Source organism: Schistocerca nitens, chromosome 9, assembly GCF_023898315.1.
Source record: "Schistocerca nitens isolate TAMUIC-IGC-003100 chromosome 9, iqSchNite1.1, whole genome shotgun sequence".
In the NCBI taxonomy this organism is placed as follows: domain Eukaryota; kingdom Metazoa; phylum Arthropoda; class Insecta; order Orthoptera; family Acrididae; genus Schistocerca; species Schistocerca nitens.
Genome location: NC_064622.1, coordinates 453,161,668 through 453,173,772, shown reverse-complemented (window position 1 = coordinate 453,173,772; position 12,105 = coordinate 453,161,668). Strand labels below are relative to the sequence as shown.

The 12,105-nt window shown below is 49.9% G+C and overlaps 31 non-coding genes across 31 annotated transcripts; 19 read left to right on the top strand and 12 right to left on the bottom strand.

Annotated features, from left to right (window-relative positions):
* The first annotated feature begins 2,981 nt into the window (after positions 1–2,981).
* Trnad-guc (transfer RNA aspartic acid (anticodon GUC)) lies at positions 2,982–3,053 on the top strand. The gene has a single exon. It is a non-coding gene; the product is annotated as a tRNA-Asp (tRNA).
* Positions 3,054–3,160: 107 nt separating this feature from the next.
* On the top strand, positions 3,161–3,232 carry Trnad-guc (transfer RNA aspartic acid (anticodon GUC)). The gene has a single exon. It is a non-coding gene; the product is annotated as a tRNA-Asp (tRNA).
* Positions 3,233–3,466: 234 nt separating this feature from the next.
* Positions 3,467–3,538, bottom strand: Trnam-cau (transfer RNA methionine (anticodon CAU)). Its single transcript has one exon. It is a non-coding gene; the product is annotated as a tRNA-Met (tRNA).
* A 287-nt stretch (positions 3,539–3,825) lies between these two features.
* On the bottom strand, positions 3,826–3,898 carry Trnar-acg (transfer RNA arginine (anticodon ACG)). Its single transcript has one exon. It is a non-coding gene; the product is annotated as a tRNA-Arg (tRNA).
* Positions 3,899–4,276: 378 nt separating this feature from the next.
* On the top strand, positions 4,277–4,368 carry Trnai-uau (transfer RNA isoleucine (anticodon UAU)). Its single transcript is given in 2 exon segments — positions 4,277–4,314; positions 4,333–4,368. It is a non-coding gene; the product is annotated as a tRNA-Ile (tRNA).
* A 107-nt stretch (positions 4,369–4,475) lies between these two features.
* Positions 4,476–4,547, top strand: Trnad-guc (transfer RNA aspartic acid (anticodon GUC)). The gene has a single exon. It is a non-coding gene; the product is annotated as a tRNA-Asp (tRNA).
* A 107-nt stretch (positions 4,548–4,654) lies between these two features.
* Trnad-guc (transfer RNA aspartic acid (anticodon GUC)) lies at positions 4,655–4,726 on the top strand. Its single transcript has one exon. It is a non-coding gene; the product is annotated as a tRNA-Asp (tRNA).
* Positions 4,727–4,960: 234 nt separating this feature from the next.
* Trnam-cau (transfer RNA methionine (anticodon CAU)) lies at positions 4,961–5,032 on the bottom strand. The gene has a single exon. It is a non-coding gene; the product is annotated as a tRNA-Met (tRNA).
* Positions 5,033–5,309: 277 nt separating this feature from the next.
* Positions 5,310–5,382, bottom strand: Trnar-acg (transfer RNA arginine (anticodon ACG)). Its single transcript has one exon. It is a non-coding gene; the product is annotated as a tRNA-Arg (tRNA).
* Positions 5,383–5,760: 378 nt separating this feature from the next.
* Trnai-uau (transfer RNA isoleucine (anticodon UAU)) lies at positions 5,761–5,852 on the top strand. Its single transcript is given in 2 exon segments — positions 5,761–5,798; positions 5,817–5,852. It is a non-coding gene; the product is annotated as a tRNA-Ile (tRNA).
* A 107-nt stretch (positions 5,853–5,959) lies between these two features.
* Positions 5,960–6,031, top strand: Trnad-guc (transfer RNA aspartic acid (anticodon GUC)). The gene has a single exon. It is a non-coding gene; the product is annotated as a tRNA-Asp (tRNA).
* Positions 6,032–6,138: 107 nt separating this feature from the next.
* Trnad-guc (transfer RNA aspartic acid (anticodon GUC)) lies at positions 6,139–6,210 on the top strand. The gene has a single exon. It is a non-coding gene; the product is annotated as a tRNA-Asp (tRNA).
* Positions 6,211–6,444: 234 nt separating this feature from the next.
* On the bottom strand, positions 6,445–6,516 carry Trnam-cau (transfer RNA methionine (anticodon CAU)). Its single transcript has one exon. It is a non-coding gene; the product is annotated as a tRNA-Met (tRNA).
* A 287-nt stretch (positions 6,517–6,803) lies between these two features.
* On the bottom strand, positions 6,804–6,876 carry Trnar-acg (transfer RNA arginine (anticodon ACG)). Its single transcript has one exon. It is a non-coding gene; the product is annotated as a tRNA-Arg (tRNA).
* Positions 6,877–7,254: 378 nt separating this feature from the next.
* On the top strand, positions 7,255–7,346 carry Trnai-uau (transfer RNA isoleucine (anticodon UAU)). Its single transcript is given in 2 exon segments — positions 7,255–7,292; positions 7,311–7,346. It is a non-coding gene; the product is annotated as a tRNA-Ile (tRNA).
* Positions 7,347–7,453: 107 nt separating this feature from the next.
* Positions 7,454–7,525, top strand: Trnad-guc (transfer RNA aspartic acid (anticodon GUC)). The gene has a single exon. It is a non-coding gene; the product is annotated as a tRNA-Asp (tRNA).
* A 107-nt stretch (positions 7,526–7,632) lies between these two features.
* On the top strand, positions 7,633–7,704 carry Trnad-guc (transfer RNA aspartic acid (anticodon GUC)). Its single transcript has one exon. It is a non-coding gene; the product is annotated as a tRNA-Asp (tRNA).
* Positions 7,705–7,938: 234 nt separating this feature from the next.
* Positions 7,939–8,010, bottom strand: Trnam-cau (transfer RNA methionine (anticodon CAU)). The gene has a single exon. It is a non-coding gene; the product is annotated as a tRNA-Met (tRNA).
* Positions 8,011–8,297: 287 nt separating this feature from the next.
* On the bottom strand, positions 8,298–8,370 carry Trnar-acg (transfer RNA arginine (anticodon ACG)). Its single transcript has one exon. It is a non-coding gene; the product is annotated as a tRNA-Arg (tRNA).
* Positions 8,371–8,748: 378 nt separating this feature from the next.
* Positions 8,749–8,840, top strand: Trnai-uau (transfer RNA isoleucine (anticodon UAU)). The gene is given in 2 exon segments: positions 8,749–8,786; positions 8,805–8,840. It is a non-coding gene; the product is annotated as a tRNA-Ile (tRNA).
* A 107-nt stretch (positions 8,841–8,947) lies between these two features.
* Trnad-guc (transfer RNA aspartic acid (anticodon GUC)) lies at positions 8,948–9,019 on the top strand. The gene has a single exon. It is a non-coding gene; the product is annotated as a tRNA-Asp (tRNA).
* Positions 9,020–9,126: 107 nt separating this feature from the next.
* On the top strand, positions 9,127–9,198 carry Trnad-guc (transfer RNA aspartic acid (anticodon GUC)). Its single transcript has one exon. It is a non-coding gene; the product is annotated as a tRNA-Asp (tRNA).
* A 234-nt stretch (positions 9,199–9,432) lies between these two features.
* Trnam-cau (transfer RNA methionine (anticodon CAU)) lies at positions 9,433–9,504 on the bottom strand. Its single transcript has one exon. It is a non-coding gene; the product is annotated as a tRNA-Met (tRNA).
* A 287-nt stretch (positions 9,505–9,791) lies between these two features.
* On the bottom strand, positions 9,792–9,864 carry Trnar-acg (transfer RNA arginine (anticodon ACG)). The gene has a single exon. It is a non-coding gene; the product is annotated as a tRNA-Arg (tRNA).
* A 378-nt stretch (positions 9,865–10,242) lies between these two features.
* On the top strand, positions 10,243–10,334 carry Trnai-uau (transfer RNA isoleucine (anticodon UAU)). The gene is given in 2 exon segments: positions 10,243–10,280; positions 10,299–10,334. It is a non-coding gene; the product is annotated as a tRNA-Ile (tRNA).
* Positions 10,335–10,441: 107 nt separating this feature from the next.
* On the top strand, positions 10,442–10,513 carry Trnad-guc (transfer RNA aspartic acid (anticodon GUC)). The gene has a single exon. It is a non-coding gene; the product is annotated as a tRNA-Asp (tRNA).
* Positions 10,514–10,620: 107 nt separating this feature from the next.
* On the top strand, positions 10,621–10,692 carry Trnad-guc (transfer RNA aspartic acid (anticodon GUC)). Its single transcript has one exon. It is a non-coding gene; the product is annotated as a tRNA-Asp (tRNA).
* A 234-nt stretch (positions 10,693–10,926) lies between these two features.
* Positions 10,927–10,998, bottom strand: Trnam-cau (transfer RNA methionine (anticodon CAU)). The gene has a single exon. It is a non-coding gene; the product is annotated as a tRNA-Met (tRNA).
* Positions 10,999–11,285: 287 nt separating this feature from the next.
* Trnar-acg (transfer RNA arginine (anticodon ACG)) lies at positions 11,286–11,358 on the bottom strand. Its single transcript has one exon. It is a non-coding gene; the product is annotated as a tRNA-Arg (tRNA).
* Positions 11,359–11,736: 378 nt separating this feature from the next.
* On the top strand, positions 11,737–11,828 carry Trnai-uau (transfer RNA isoleucine (anticodon UAU)). The gene is given in 2 exon segments: positions 11,737–11,774; positions 11,793–11,828. It is a non-coding gene; the product is annotated as a tRNA-Ile (tRNA).
* Positions 11,829–11,935: 107 nt separating this feature from the next.
* Positions 11,936–12,007, top strand: Trnad-guc (transfer RNA aspartic acid (anticodon GUC)). Its single transcript has one exon. It is a non-coding gene; the product is annotated as a tRNA-Asp (tRNA).
* Positions 12,008–12,105: the final 98 nt, after the last annotated feature.

Sequence of the window (12,105 nt, the reverse complement as noted above, 5' to 3'; positions counted from 1 at the left end):
GGACGCGGAAAAGCTATTAGACGTAGCGACCGAAGAAGACGTGGAATATGTACTCTGGAAAAGTGCTAAGAATAAATCCCCCGGACCTGACGGAATTCCCGTCGAATTCTATCAAAAATTCTGGAACACCATAAAGGCGAAAATCACTTGCATCTGTAATGAACTTCTAGACCACAACAACGTGATCCCCGCCAGCTTCTGTGAAGGCATAATCGTTCTAATTAAAAAAACCTCAGGCAGTGCAAACGTAAAAAATCTAAGACCGATAACGCTGCTCAACAGCGACTATAAAATATTTGCGAGACTTTTGGCCCAAAGGCTTAAATCTACAATGACCAGTATCATTGGCCCTTACCAGACCAGCGTGGGCAAGGATCGGAAAATTCAACAGACTTTGTGCGACTACCGTGATTTAATCTCTATTGCGGAAGTCTGTAAGCTGAAATGTGCCATCATGTCTTTGGACTTCGACAAAGCCTTTGACAGGGTAAACCACCAGTATCTCTTTCGTACCATGTATGCGATGGGTTTTCCACCTGGGTTCGTCGCAATTATACAACAGATGGTAGCGACTAATTTATCCAGAGTCATCATCAATGGCCAGCCTACCCGAGCAATAGAGATAGCCAGTTCCGTCAGGCAGGGCTGCCCAATGTCCATGGCGCTTTTTGCGATTGCCGTTGAGCCTTTGTTAGCTACCCTGACGCAAAGTTTACAGGGCATCGTCATACATGGATCCCGAGTAGTGTGCAAGGCGTATGCAGACGATGTCGGTTTCCTTGTACTAAATAGAACTGAAGTGGACACCGCACTACAGATAGTCAGGCAATATGAGCAAGCGTCAGGTGCACAGCTAAACTGGACAAAGTCCGGAATATTCAATATTGGCCGCGGCCTAGGATCGCACCCTCACAGACAACTACGTCAACTGAAGATCTTCAAGTGTCTTGGAATTGATTTTCAGAGTAATATTCGGCACACCATTGCAACCAACTATAGAAAGCTTCTACGGACTATTCGTGCCAGCATACGGGAACACAGAGTACGAAAACTAAATGAAATTCAGAAAGTTATGGTCGCCAATGTATACCTCACCTCGAAACTCACTTATATCGCTCAAGTTTTACCAATGTCTGCACTCACTGCAAAACGAATTATGTCAGCGTTAGGACAGTTTGTCAGCCATCAGCACATTTTTAAAGTTCAGTTTGACACCTTAACGCTTGCCACAAAAAATGGTGGCTTAAATCTTGTCGATGTTGGAAAGAAGGCGCAAGCTTTATACATATCAAAAACTTTCCACCAATGGAAACACTCAGCTGATAGTCTCGCTGCTCACCTGCTTACTGAGATAGCTCCGGCCGACCTCAGGCCACCTATCACGGTGCAACATATTCCAAACGGACTTTACCACTTAAAATGGTTTTTACTGGAGTACAGTTATGTACACACAAGGATCCCCGAACAAGAAATGAAGACAGTGAAACACGTGTACCAGGAACTCATGAAAGATAAGAAGAAAAATAACATTGAAGCAAAATACAACTTTTACGACTGGAAGGTAATCTGGGAGAACATCCATTGTCCGTATTTGCCGTCAACACTGAAAGCCACTTGGTATTTCGCAGTTAACAGAAAATTGGCAACTAACTCCAAACTACATAACATACACCTCGCAGAATCACCTTTGTGCACAACGTGTAATTTAATGGATACTGATGAACACAGGTTTGTGTGCGACAACATAAAAGATATATGGGAATATATCACGAACAAGTTAGCACTCATCAGTAGAACATCGCCCAGATATATAACACCTGCTGCCTTTCTGACGCCGGACGATACCCCGTACCCACGGACGAGAAGGAACGCACTAAACTGGTTAAAAGCCGCTACTGTACATTACTTATTTACAAAAGAAGAAAAGAGTAAAGAAGACTTCTGGGTCTATCTTACAACTCAGCACCATATGCTAATGAAAACGAAAAACTATAAGGATAACTTCGCCAACTACCTGCTCAAAACTGTAACGTAAAAAAAAAAGAGACTACCAGATCATTTGATTGAATTTCATGTTAACGAACATTCAGTAGATACTCACTCAAGATCAGACGGACCATCTATAAGGCGAATAATGTGTCATGTTGACCGAACCACAAGTTACAAACACCACTGAAGTAATCGATTGGCAAGAGTTCAAGCTTCATTTCGTTAGATGAAGAAAATTCAGTTTTGTGTTTCGAGCAATATTTTAGTTCTCCTCCAATTTCGCAGAGTTCAGAACAAAGCATTTTAATTTTAGAAGAAATGGATTTTCAGTTTTCTTTTAACTTCTTTGACGTTTTCTGTTAACACGAGGCAATGGAGCCGCGATAAATTTCAGTTACTATTTTCTTCATATAGATGCTTGTATCGTGAACGACGCATATAACCCACAACGTTTTCATTTTCCTTAAATCAAAGGCCTTTGATGCCGCGCCAACGAAGGCGACTTAATGGCGAGCAGAAGGACGGGCTATAAGGGGTGGATGGAGGCCCGAAAATAAAAAAAAAAAAAAAAGAAAATAAAGATAAAAAAATAAAAAAAAATAAAAAAAAAAGTGGTAGAGCACTGGTCTCGTAAACCAGGGGTCGTGAGTTCGAACCTCACAGAAGGCATTCATTTTTTTAACCTTCCTGCAAGGAGCGGAGCTATCTCGAGCAGCATCTAACACATGGCAGTACACTGAATGAAAGGGAAAAAACAAAAAAAAAAAAAAAAAAAAAAAAAAAAGTTAAAAAAAAAAAAGTGGCGCAATTGGTTAGCGCACGGTACTTATAAGGCAGTAGCCGTGAGCAATGCCGGGGTTGTGAGTTCGAGCCTCACCTGGGGCATACTTTTATTTCGTAGCAGCTGTCTCTGACAGCATCGGGAGGCTACATTTCAGATGTATCAGCTATGTCAGCAAGATTAATGTGCATTATAGGCGCTAGTTGCGTCTTCCTCGGTAGTATAGTGGTTAGTATCCCCGCCTGTCACGCGGGAGACCGGGGTTCGATTCCCCGCCGGGGAGGCACACTAGATTTTTAATTATTGCACTATCAGTCGCCGAACTTAGTGTAGACCGTTTACAGCTACTTGCAACAAGTGTCTCCCACACAGACAGCTGCCTGCATCCCGTCCTCGGTAGTATAGTGGTTAGTATCCCCGCCTGTCACGCGGGAGACCGGGGTTCGATTCCCCGCCGGGGAGACGCGATTTTTATCTCACAAACCTGCTCGAGTGTTGCGCGTGTGGGGCGGAAGAGCATTAACTTTGCCATTGACTTGCTGCAAAATCTTAAAAAATGATGCATCATAGGAAGTAGTTCTCGCATTCTTCACACTTCAGAATTACGGGGTTTGCTTTTGAGGCTGAATCAATGCCCCCAGCCGACTCTCTAGGCGTAATAATCGTGCTCGACACAATCAGGAAAAGAAATAATTTAAGCAGAGCGTGGTTTCGATCCACGGACCTCTGGGTTATGGGCCCAGCACGCTTCCACTGCGCCACTCTGCTGTGTGGGTGTATACTGGCTCTTCGTCACATCACTTGGGACACTTGGGCAGTGTTGTCTGCGTCGCTTTCACGCGCCTACATTTGATTGCGTAACATCTCCTACAGCTCTCAGCTTGACTTGTCTCGACTTTGCTCGACTGACGCTACGCTGACGCTTGCACGCAGCGATATTTACCACGATCGCCTCGACATGCAGCTGCGAGATGCACAGGAGTAACAAAGCACTGCACGATGCGGCGACATACGAAATCCACTGCCCAGCTACGCGTTGGCAACTAACAAAATGCCGACCCTGCCAGGATCCGAACCTGGAATCTTCTGATCCGTAGTCAGACGCGTTATCCGTTGCGCCACAGGGCCAGTGGCAGCATTTCTCGCTACGAGACAAGTGCAATTCGCTAAGAAACGTGTTCTCCAGGGCTCATCAAGCTCCCAAGGAAGGCACCACTCGTCCAGCTGCGTGGTCGCGGTGCGCCTGCAGAGCTTGGAGCTTGCCACACATCTGCGCTCGCTGTTCGACAGGTAGCACGAGGCAAGGCGCGCGTTTTTCTGCATTTTTTCGATGACGAGAGGCGGTTGATGTGCATGTAAGCGTAGCATATCAAACACGAATAGCACGAAGCATTCGTACTTAGGTGCCAAAGTCGCAGTATGGCCGCAGGTGGCGATCATATGTTTTTGTAGCCACCACTGGTTTGCAGCAAAGCGAATATGGCTAACTGAGAGCGTTTCGCTGTAGCCCCAGTGGCGCAATTGGTTAGCGCACGGTACTTATAAGGCAGTAGCCGTGAGCAATGCCGGGGTTGTGAGTTCGAGCCTCACCTGGGGCATACTTTTATTTCGTAGCAGCTGTCTCTGACAGCATCGGGAGGCTACATTTCAGATGTATCAGCTATGTCAGCAAGATTAATGTGCATTATAGGCGCTAGTTGCGTCTTCCTCGGTAGTATAGTGGTTAGTATCCCCGCCTGTCACGCGGGAGACCGGGGTTCGATTCCCCGCCGGGGAGGCACACTAGATTTTTAATTATTGCACTATCAGTCGCCGAACTTAGTGTAGACCGTTTACAGCTACTTGCAACAAGTGTCTCCCACACAGACAGCTGCCTGCATCCCGTCCTCGGTAGTATAGTGGTTAGTATCCCCGCCTGTCACGCGGGAGACCGGGGTTCGATTCCCCGCCGGGGAGACGCGATTTTTATCTCACAAACCTGCTCGAGTGTTGCGCGTGTGGGGCGGAAGAGCATTAACTTTGCCATTGACTTGCTGCAAAATCTTAAAAAATGATGCATCATAGGAAGTAGTTCTCGCATTCTTCACACTTCAGAATTACGGGGTTTGCTTTTGAGGCTGAATCAATGCCCCCAGCCGACTCTCTAGGCGTAATAATCGTGCTCGACACAATCAGGAAAAGAAATAATTTTAGCAGAGCGTGGTTTCGATCCACGGACCTCTGGGTTATGGGCCCAGCACGCTTCCACTGCGCCACTCTGCTGTGTGGGTGTATACTGGCTCTTCGTCACATCACTTGGGACACTTGGGCAGTGTTGTCTGCGTCGCTTTCACGCGCCTACATTTGATTGCGTAACATCTCCTACAGCTCTCAGCTTGACTTGTCTCGACTGACGCTACGCTGACGCTTGCACGCAGCGATATTTACCACGATCGCCTCGACATGCAGCTGCGAGATGCACAGGAGTAACAAAGCACTGCACGATGCGGCGACATACGAAATCCACTGCCCAGCTACGCGTTGGCAACTAACAAAATGCCGACCCTGCCAGGATTCGAACCTGGAATCTTCTGATCCGTAGTCAGACGCGTTATCCGTTGCGCCACAGGGCCAGTGGCAGCATTTCTCGCTACGAGACAAGTGCAATTCGCTAAGAAACGTGTTCTCCAGGGCTCATCAAGCTCCCAAGGAAGGCACCACTCGTCCAGCTGCGTGGTCGCGGTGCGCCTGCAGAGCTTGGAGCTTGCCACACATCTGCGATCGCTGTTCGACAGGTAGCACGAGGCGAGGCGCGCGTTTTTCTGCATTTTTTCGATGACGAGAGGCGGTTGATGTGCATGTAAGCGTAGCATATCAAACACGAATAGCACGAAGCATTCGTACTTAGGTGCCAAAGTCGCAGTATGGCCGCAGGTGGCGATCATATGTTTTTGTAGCCACCACTGGTTTGCAGCAAAGCGAATATGGCTAACTGAGAGCGTTTCGCTGTAGCCCCAGTGGCGCAATTGGTTAGCGCACGGTACTTATAAGGCAGTAGCCGTGAGCAATGCCGGGGTTGTGAGTTCGAGCCTCACCTGGGGCATACTTTTATTTCGTAGCAGCTGTCTCTGACAGCATCGGGAGGCTACATTTCAGATGTATCAGCTATGTCAGCAAGATTAATGTGCATTATAGGCGCTAGTTGCGTCTTCCTCGGTAGTATAGTGGTTAGTATCCCCGCCTGTCACGCGGGAGACCGGGGTTCGATTCCCCGCCGGGGAGGCACACTAGATTTTTAATTATTGCACTATCAGTCGCCGAACTTAGTGTAGACCGTTTACAGCTACTTGCAACAAGTGTCTCCCACACAGACAGCTGCCTGCATCCCGTCCTCGGTAGTATAGTGGTTAGTATCCCCGCCTGTCACGCGGGAGACCGGCGTTCGATTCCCCGCCGGGGAGACGCGATTTTTATCTCACAAACCTGCTCGAGTGTTGCGCGTGTGGGGCGGAAGAGCATTAACTTTGCCATTGACTTGCTGCAAAATCTTAAAAAATGATGCATCATAGGAAGTAGTTCTCGCATTCTTCACACTTCAGAATTACGGGGTTTGCTTTTGAGGCTGAATCAATGCCCCCAGCCGACTCTCTAGGCGTAATAATCGTGCTCGACACAATCAGGAAAAGAAATAATTTTAGCAGAGCGTGGTTTCGATCCACGGACCTCTGGGTTATGGGCCCAGCACGCTTCCACTGCGCCACTCTGCTGTGTGGGTGTATACTGGCTCTTCGTCACATCACTTGGGACACTTGGGCAGTGTTGTCTGCGTCGCTTTCACGCGCCTACATTTGATTGCGTAACATCTCCTACAGCTCTCAGCTTGACTTGTCTCGACTTTGCTCGACTGACGCTACGCTGACGCTTGCACGCAGCGATATTTACCACGATCGCCTCGACATGCAGCTGCGAGATGCACAGGAGTAACAAAGCACTGCACGATGCGGCGACATACGAAATCCACTGCCCAGCTACGCGTTGGCAACTAACAAAATGCCGACCCTGCCAGGATTCGAACCTGGAATCTTCTGATCCGTAGTCAGACGCGTTATCCGTTGCGCCACATGGCCAGTGGCAGCATTTCTCGCTACGAGACAAGTGCAATTCGCTAAGAAACGTGTTCTCCAGGGCTCATCAAGCTCCCAAGGAAGGCACCACTCGTCCAGCTGCGTGGTCGCGGTGCGCCTGCAGAGCTTGGAGCTTGCCACACATCTGCGCTCGCTGTTCGACAGGTAGCACGAGGCAAGGCGCGCGTTTTTCTGCATTTTTTCGATGACGAGAGGCGGTTGATGTGCATGTAAGCGTAGCATATCAAACACGAATAGCACGAAGCATTCGTACTTAGGTGCCAAAGTCGCAGTATGGCCGCAGGTGGCGATCATATGTTTTTGTAGCCACCACTGGTTTGCAGCAAAGCGAATATGGCTAACTGAGAGCGTTTCGCTGTAGCCCCAGTGGCGCAATTGGTTAGCGCACGGTACTTATAAGGCAGTAGCCGTGAGCAATGCCGGGGTTGTGAGTTCGAGCCTCACCTGGGGCATACTTTTATTTCGTAGCAGCTGTCTCTGACAGCATCGGGAGGCTACATTTCAGATGTATCAGCTATGTCAGCAAGATTAATGTGCATTATAGGCGCTAGTTGCGTCTTCCTCGGTAGTATAGTGGTTAGTATCCCCGCCTGTCACGCGGGAGACCGGGGTTCGCTTCCCCGCCGGGGAGGCACACTAGATTTTTAATTATTGCACTATCAGTCGCCGAACTTAGTGTAGACCGTTTACAGCTACTTGCAACAAGTGTCTCCCACACAGACAGCTGCCTGCATCCCGTCCTCGGTAGTATAGTGGTTAGTATCCCCGCCTGTCACGCGGGAGACCGGGGTTCGATTCCCCGCCGGGGAGACGCGATTTTTATCTCACAAACCTGCTCGAGTGTTGCGCGTGTGGGGCGGAAGAGCATTAACTTTGCCATTGACTTGCTGCAAAATCTTAAAAAATGATGCATCATAGGAAGTAGTTCTCGCATTCTTCACACTTCAGAATTACGGGGTTTGCTTTTGAGGCTGAATCAATGCCCCCAGCCGACTCTCTAGGCGTAATAATCGTGCTCGACACAATCAGGAAAAGAAATAATTTTAGCAGAGCGTGGTTTCGATCCACGGACCTCTGGGTTATGGGCCCAGCACGCTTCCACTGCGCCACTCTGCTGTGTGGGTGTATACTGGCTCTTCGTCACATCACTTGGGACACTTGGGCAGTGTTGTCTGCGTCGCTTTCACGCGCCTACATTTGATTGCGTAACATCTCCTACAGCTCTCAGCTTGACTTGTCTCGACTTTGCTCGACTGACGCTACGCTGACGCTTGCACGCAGCGATATTTACCACGATCGCCTCGACATGCAGCTGCGAGATGCACAGGAGTAACAAAGCACTGCACGATGCGGCGACATACGAAATCCACTGCCCAGCTACGCGTTGGCAACTAACAAAATGCCGACCCTGCCAGGATTCGAACCTGGAATCTTCTGATCCGTAGTCAGACGCGTTATCCGTTGCGCCACAGGGCCAGTGGCAGCATTTCTCGCTACGAGACAAGTGCAATTCGCTAAGAAACGTGTTCTCCAGGGCTCATCAAGCTCCCAAGGAAGGCACCACTCGTCCAGCTGCGTGGTCGCGGTGCGCCTGCAGAGCTTGGAGCTTGCCACACATCTGCGCTCGCTGTTCGACAGGTAGCACGAGGCAAGGCGCGCGTTTTTCTGCATTTTTTCGATGACGAGAGGCGGTTGATGTGCATGTAAGCGTAGCATATCAAACACGAATAGCACGAAGCATTCGTACTTAGGTGCCAAAGTCGCAGTATGGCCGCAGGTGGCGATCATATGTTTTTGTAGCCACCACTGGTTTGCAGCAAAGCGAATATGGCTAACTGAGAGCGTTTCGCTGTAGCCCCAGTGGCGCAATTGGTTAGCGCACGGTACTTATAAGGCAGTAGCCGTGAGCAATGCCGGGGTTGTGAGTTCGAGCCTCACCTGGGGCATACTTTTATTTCGTAGCAGCTGTCTCTGACAGCATCGGGAGGCTACATTTCAGATGTATCAGCTATGTCAGCAAGATTAATGTGCATTATAGGCGCTAGTTGCGTCTTCCTCGGTAGTATAGTGGTTAGTATCCCCGCCTGTCACGCGGGAGACCGGGGTTCGATTCCCCGCCGGGGAGGCACACTAGATTTTTAATTATTGCACTATCAGTCGCCGAACTTAGTGTAGACCGTTTACAGCTACTTGCAACAAGTGTCTCCCACACAGACAGCTGCCTGCATCCCGTCCTCGGTAGTATAGTGGTTAGTATCCCCGCCTGTCACGCGGGAGACCGGGGTTCGATTCCCCGCCGGGGAGACGCGATTTTTATCTCACAAACCTGCTCGAGTGTTGCGCGTGTGGGGCGGAAGAGCATTAACTTTGCCATTGACTTGCTGCAAAATCTTAAAAAATGATGCATCATAGGAAGTAGTTCTCGCATTCTTCACACTTCAGAATTACGGGGTTTGCTTTTGAGGCTGAATCAATGCCCCCAGCCGACTCTCTAGGCGTAATAATCGTGCTCGACACAATCAGGAAAAGAAATAATTTTAGCAGAGCGTGGTTTCGATCCACGGACCTCTGGGTTATGGGCCCAGCACGCTTCCACTGCGCCACTCTGCTGTGTGGGTGTATACTGGCTCTTCGTCACATCACTTGGGACACTTGGGCAGTGTTGTCTGCGTCGCTTTCACGCGCCTACATTTGATTGCGTAACATCTCCTACAGCTCTCAGCTTGACTTGTCTCGACTTTGCTCGACTGACGCTACGCTGACGCTTGCACGCAGCGATATTTACCACGATCGCCTCGACATGCAGCTGCGAGATGCACAGGAGTAACAAAGCACTGCACGATGCGGCGACATACGAAATCCACTGCCCAGCTACGCGTTGGCAACTAACAAAATGCCGACCCTGCCAGGATTCGAACCTGGAATCTTCTGATCCGTAGTCAGACGCGTTATCCGTTGCGCCACAGGGCCAGTGGCAGCATTTCTCGCTACGAGACAAGTGCAATTCGCTAAGAAACGTGTTCTCCAGGGCTCATCAAGCTCCCAAGGAAGGCACCACTCGTCCAGCTGCGTGGTCGCGGTGCGCCTGCAGAGCTTGGAGCTTGCCACACATCTGCGCTCGCTGTTCGACAGGTAGCACGAGGCAAGGCGCGCGTTTTTCTGCATTTTTTCGATGACGAGAGGCGGTTGATGTGCATGTAAGCGTAGCATATCAAACACGAATAGCACGAAGCATTCGTACTTAGGTGCCAAAGTCGCAGTATGGCCGCAGGTGGCGATCATATGTTTTTGTAGCCACCACTGGTTTGCAGCAAAGCGAATATGGCTAACTGAGAGCGTTTCGCTGTAGCCCCAGTGGCGCAATTGGTTAGCGCACGGTACTTATAAGGCAGTAGCCGTGAGCAATGCCGGGGTTGTGAGTTCGAGCCTCACCTGGGGCATACTTTTATTTCGTAGCAGCTGTCTCTGACAGCATCGGGAGGCTACATTTCAGATGTATCAGCTATGTCAGCAAGATTAATGTGCATTATAGGCGCTAGTTGCGTCTTCCTCGGTAGTATAGTGGTTAGTATCCCCGCCTGTCACGCGGGAGACCGGGGTTCGATTCCCCGCCGGGGAGGCACACTAGATTTTTAATTATTGCACTATCAGTCGCCGAACTTAGTGTAGACCGTTTACAGCTACTTGCAACAAGTGTCTCCCACACAGACAGCTGCCTGCATCCCGTCCTCGGTAGTATAGTGGTTAGTATCCCCGCCTGTCACGCGGGAGACCGGGGTTCGATTCCCCGCCGGGGAGACGCGATTTTTATCTCACAAACCTGCTCGAGTGTTGCGCGTGTGGGGCGGAAGAGCATTAACTTTGCCATTGACTTGCTGCAAAATCTTAAAAAATGATGCATCATAGGAAGTAGTTCTCGCATTCTTCACACTTCAGAATTACGGGGTTTGCTTTTGAGGCTGAATCAATGCCCCCAGCCGACTCTCTAGGCGTAATAATCGTGCTCGACACAATCAGGAAAAGAAATAATTTTAGCAGAGCGTGGTTTCGATCCACGGACCTCTGGGTTATGGGCCCAGCACGCTTCCACTGCGCCACTCTGCTGTGTGGGTGTATACTGGCTCTTCGTCACATCACTTGGGACACTTGGGCAGTGTTGTCTGCGTCGCTTTCACACGCCTACATTTGATTGCGTAACATCTCCTACAGCTCTCAGCTTGACTTGTCTCGACTTTGCTCGACTGACGCTACGCTGACGCTTGCACGCAGCGATATTTACCACGATCGCCTCGACATGCAGCTGCGAGATGCACAGGAGTAACAAAGCACTGCACGATGCGGCGACATACGAAATCCACTGCCCAGCTACGCGTTGGCAACTAACAAAATGCCGACCCTGCCAGGATTCGAACCTGGAATCTTCTGATCCGTAGTCAGACGCGTTATCCGTTGCGCCACAGGGCCAGTGGCAGCATTTCTCGCTACGAGACAAGTGCAATTCGCTAAGAAACGTGTTCTCCAGGGCTCATCAAGCTCCCAAGGAAGGCACCACTCGTCCAGCTGCGTGGTCGCGGTGCGCCTGCAGAGCTTGGAGCTTGCCACACATCTGCGCTCGCTGTTCGACAGGTAGCACGAGGCAAGGCGCGCGTTTTTCTGCATTTTTTCGATGACGAGAGGCGGTTGATGTGCATGTAAGCGTAGCATATCAAACACGAATAGCACGAAGCATTCGTACTTAGGTGCCAAAGTCGCAGTATGGCCGCAGGTGGCGATCATATGTTTTTGTAGCCACCACTGGTTTGCAGCAAAGCGAATATGGCTAACTGAGAGCGTTTCGCTGTAGCCCCAGTGGCGCAATTGGTTAGCGCACGGTACTTATAAGGCAGTAGCCGTGAGCAATGCCGGGGTTGTGAGTTCGAGCCTCACCTGGGGCATACTTTTATTTCGTAGCAGCTGTCTCTGACAGCATCGGGAGGCTACATTTCAGATGTATCAGCTATGTCAGCAAGATTAATGTGCATTATAGGCGCTAGTTGCGTCTTCCTCGGTAGTATAGTGGTTAGTATCCCCGCCTGTCACGCGGGAGACCGGGGTTCGATTCCCCGCCGGGGAGGCACACTAGATTTTTAATTATTGCACTATCAGTCGCCGAACTTAGTGTAGACCGTTTACAGCTACTTGCAACAAGTGTCTCCCACACAGACAGCTGCC